This window comes from Balaenoptera physalus, assembly GCF_965194825.1.
Source record: "Balaenoptera physalus genome assembly, chromosome: 5".
Classification (NCBI taxonomy): domain Eukaryota; kingdom Metazoa; phylum Chordata; class Mammalia; order Artiodactyla; family Balaenopteridae; genus Balaenoptera; species Balaenoptera physalus.
The window spans coordinates 24,971,919-24,976,825 of NC_138884.1; positions in this window are offsets into that span (position 1 = coordinate 24,971,919).

Consider the following 4,907-nt stretch of genomic DNA (forward strand, 5'->3'; position numbering starts at 1 on the left):
TTCTCAGTTTTTGAAACTCCTATTAACACTGTCGGTTTATCACTAGAGATATTCCTAGAAGAAAAGTGATTCTATTTGCAAGTGGAAGAAATCCATTTTACTCTTCCAAGACAAAAACATAGTGTCCATAGATTTCCTCTTTCAGAAGACTAAGTGAGTTAGCGTACTTATACTCAGAATCTCCTTCTTCTTCCTCTTCCTCCTTCTTCATCAAATGAACTGTGTGAATTTTAATTTGGAATGTAAAAAGAGATGTTCACAAGCACTTTTACCCAGCACTTGCAAGCTTTTCATAGGAACAACTCTGGACAACAGTTATTATTACTACCTTCAGTTTGAAGCTGCATTCCAAACCAAGTTGACTGATTCCAAGATCAGTGCTGTTTCCAGGTCACCCTGGTGGACGTGTAAAGAAAGACTGATCATTTCCATAAATTTTTCATTTTCGCAAGTTATTCTAAAGAAAATAACCTTCCTAATTGAGAATAATTTATAACAGAAATAACTTGGGTGATGAACAATCGCACTGAGTTTCAGCTTAGTGGTGGGGAGTCATGCCCTTCTCTCCAAATTATTTTGGCACTTTCTAGAGGAGCAGGGTACCATAGGGTTTTCCTGTGCTTTCATGCTTTTGATACATAGTGATACTCCTGGAATACTTGTTTGACCTTGTTGATTTCTTCTTGATTGCAGCCTTATGTTATAGTATAGTCTTAAGCTGATTTTTTTTGTATTTCTAAGTATTTCCTATGTTTTACTGTTTACATGGGCCTGTATTTTAGAGCTAGAGAGAGGTTGAAATATTATCCTCGATCTAAAGAGTAACTATGGATCTTTCTTCTGTTACTTCTTTATAGCAGTTTTCTTTGTCGTCACTGAATCCAGCCTTTTCTGTTGGCCCTTAATTTACCAGTTCTGAATTGTCTCATTATATTTAATCATAGGCTCAGGAAAAACCCACATGTAATATTAACTCCAGGGGACTATGATCCAGACCTCTTTATAAACCAAATTATAAACTTTATACTGAAACATATATTTAAACCATGTATCACCATACATCCATGTAATATTATATGCTCTACATACCTGATATCCTAGAGTAAAAGACTTTTATTCTCTAAAACATGGTACTCAGCTGGTTACTAGTGTTCAAAGTCCTTTTCTCAGATACCTTACCATCTACGTTTTGAAGGTAATTTCAGCCTTATTCAATAGTACCTCAATTTTCATTTAACAGTATCATATCTTCAACTTATTTCCTACATGGAGAGTTTTAATCCTACCACTTGTCATTGAATTACTGCTTCATTTCTTTGGCACCTCTTATCCTCCAAGAATTTACTTTTCCTTCTAAACTTTAGAGGAGAACAGAATTTCAAAATCAAATGAATGGATAAAGAAGATGTGGTATATATATATATATACATATATATATATATGTATATATATATATGTGTATATATATATATATATATATATAATGGAATATTACTCAGCCATAAAAAAGAATGAAATAATGTCATCTTCAGCAACATGGATGGAGCTAGAGATTATCATACTTATTGAAGTAAGTCAGACAGAGAAAGACAAATACCATATGATATCACTTATATATGGAATCTAAAAAAAAATGATACAAATGAACTTATTTACAAAACAGAAATAGACTCACAGACATAAAAAACAAACTTATGGTTACCAAAGGGGAAAGGGGGGGAGGGATAAATTAGGAGTTTGGGATTAACAGATACATTCTACTATATATAAAATAAACAACAAGGACTTGTTGTATGGCACAGGGAACTATATTCAACATCATGTAATAACCTATAATGGAAAAGAATCTGAAAAACAACATCTATTTATCTATCTATCTATCTACCTACCTACCTGCCTACATCTGAATCACTTTGCTGTATACCTGAAAATAACACAACATTGTAAATCAACTATACTTCAATGAAAAGTTGTTTCTTTCGGAAAAAAAAATAAACTAGTTCTGAGCTCTTAGGCATTCTGTTCAGGGTTAGAAGCACAGATGCATCTATTTCTACCATAGACTCGGTCTCCTAAATTTTTTATACGATTAGAAAATGCAGATAACATCTCAGTCCATGAGTTTGGTAGCTGAGTGGCTCTCAGGAGGTATTTACGTTTGTCCAGAGCATGATAGCAGTGAATACCGAAACATTTTACTGATGATGATCTCTTTATTCTGGGATAGAGGGCATCCCTCCTTTCTTCTGGCTCTATTCCTCATTGCCCAGACATAAATCATATCCTCACCAAGAGTACCTTAACCAAACAACAACACTCAAACTTGTTCAGAGATGCAAGTATTGATTTTAAAGTATATATAAAATACATGATAAAAATCAAAGGACAGTGATGAAGACATCTCCCAGGCCTCCTAAAGGTGCTGCAGTGTTGGGAAGGGGAAGATGCTGAGATTTAGTATGTAGCTTAAGATGTGTATCACGTGCAGCCTGGCATCTCCCACTGTTTTTCACTTCCTAGAGACTCAAAACTAGAAATTCAAGGCTAAAAAGAGAAAAAGGAAAAAGAGAATGGATGATATGGAAAGCAGATAATGAGAAAAGCTAAGCTCAGCATAGCACTCAACCTGTATGTTTCTTATCTCTTGTCTTGGAGAACTGAGCTTGTCAAATATCTCAACTCTCATTTTGATTATTACCTGGGATTTGTCATTTTTAGTGAGGTTTTTCCAAGATTTAGGCAGACATTTTTTTTTCCAATTTGATTTTCTTACAAATTCTGGAAGTTGATTTTCATAATGCTCTAAAGAGAAATGTCCTTATTCAGCAAGATCCTTTGTTTCCAGCTTTAGTAAGAACAAGTATCCTATGAAAACTTTGCAAGGATCTCTGCTGCCAAGGAGTGAAAGTTTCCTTGGTCTAAAGAAATTGAGTCAATCTTAAGTATGAACAAGAATAGAATATGTGTGAAACAGGAAGTGTTATTTGGTCCATAATATTTTAGGGTAGGTTTTGAGTAATAAGTAACATTATTTGTGCAAGGAGTACAGTGACCCTGGACAATACATTTGATCGGCAGACCTACCTTGATATCAAGCCTTGGGTCTTATTCAACATTTAATACCCAGTTCCTTGTATGGAAATTGACATACAATAGAAACTCAGTGAATATTTGTTGACCTAATGCTTCCTATTTGTATTTCCCATAAAGTCCTATAAATTGCAGTGATCCTGTAAATAGTAGGGGCTCAAAGAATCTGACTAATGAGAGAACTGATAATTTCTAATTAGCTGAGCTAGCTATAGCCAATGGAAGATCCTATAGCCATTACAAACACTATTTGGTAGAATTTTGAATAACTTGGGACATTTTTGTGATGTAATGCTAAGTTAAAAAAAGCAGGACATTAGTGTCATGGTTTTTCTCACCCACCTTACTTGAACATTTTCCAATGATATTAATCATTCTACAAATATTTTTAAAATCATAATAATTAGCTCATCTAGGTAAAATGAATTGTGTGAGGGAGAAAAGTCCCCCCCCCACCCAGTTGTTTAAATTTAGCCTGGCAATGGGGCAAAATATACCCTCCCCAAAAGTTTACCTTTGAGAATGATTTAGCTTTGGTCATATGCTGGTAGTAGCTCTGGTCTGCTTTATGTTTAAGAGGTTAGCCTCCTGAAGTCATGTATTTAATGCTTATTTTTTAAAGTATCTGAACCCCTTCTCCCCTAAAATGTTTTTCTTTTTCTGGGATTCTCTGTGTTTCATAGGATGTTTGCATTTTATGAAACCTCAGGTATCATTTGGCTTAAATTCCTCATAATGTAGATGAAGAAATTGAAGTTCAGAGTAATAAAGGGGAAATAGAGAATTATCACTTATTGTAAATTAAATATGTGCTGGACATTATGCTCTGCTCCATGCATACATTATCTGTTTTATAATTTCAAGTTAACCTTCATTTGTAAATGAACATCTAGTTAACCTTTTACTCCCCTGGCCAAGAAGAAAATACTTTAAATCTTATTAACGTACATTAATTGAGAATTATTTTAATCACCAGAGGGATTAATATACCTTTTTCAGAAACCAGATAAAAATTAATGGTGATTAAAAGCCAATTAAAAGAGTTAAGATTTTGATTGTCATACTATTCTTTTCCCAGTTTCCTTGATCTACGAGGCAGCCTTAACATTCCTTTTACTCGTAAAACACAATGACATTTAAAAATTACCATGTGGAAGGTGATTGCCTAGCATAATCTATTCTCTCCTTCCACAGTAACAGAACTCTTACTTAATTCCAGGAAGAAACACATCCAATTAAAAAGTTACATTTCTCAACCACCTCCGTGTCTAGGGATGAATACTGAGATGTTAACAGAAGATGCTCCGTGAGGCTTATCAGAAAGCAATTTTTCCCCCTTGCCGTTCCCTATAGTTTTCTGTCTGGATCATGAATACTATGAGTAGAGCTCCAGAGGACAGAAATAGCGTGGTTTCCTGGTGGCATTGGAGAGCTACCATACTAGTCTCAGCTGCCCACTGCTGAACTTCTAGATGAGAGAATACATTTGTATGTGTTTAAACCGCTGTTGTCAGATTTCTGTGACTAGTCACAATTCCCAACTGATACACAGCTTATGACAGATTTGGAAGAAACCATTAGTGTTTTTAAACTGTGCTCCTTCGTTTTGTTGTTTCTTGGTGTTGTTCAGGGCGTTACCTGGGAAGGGTTGGAAAGAAGGAAGGCATGATCCTCCACTTCTCTGTGCCGGTCCGTGAAAACATCTCTAATAACATCTGTTTTATTATTTGGACATCCATGTGGCATTTCATTTGAACTGGGGTCCCAGAGCTTAAAGTAATTTGAAAACCGCTGAGTTCTAGTTCAAAGTTCTCATC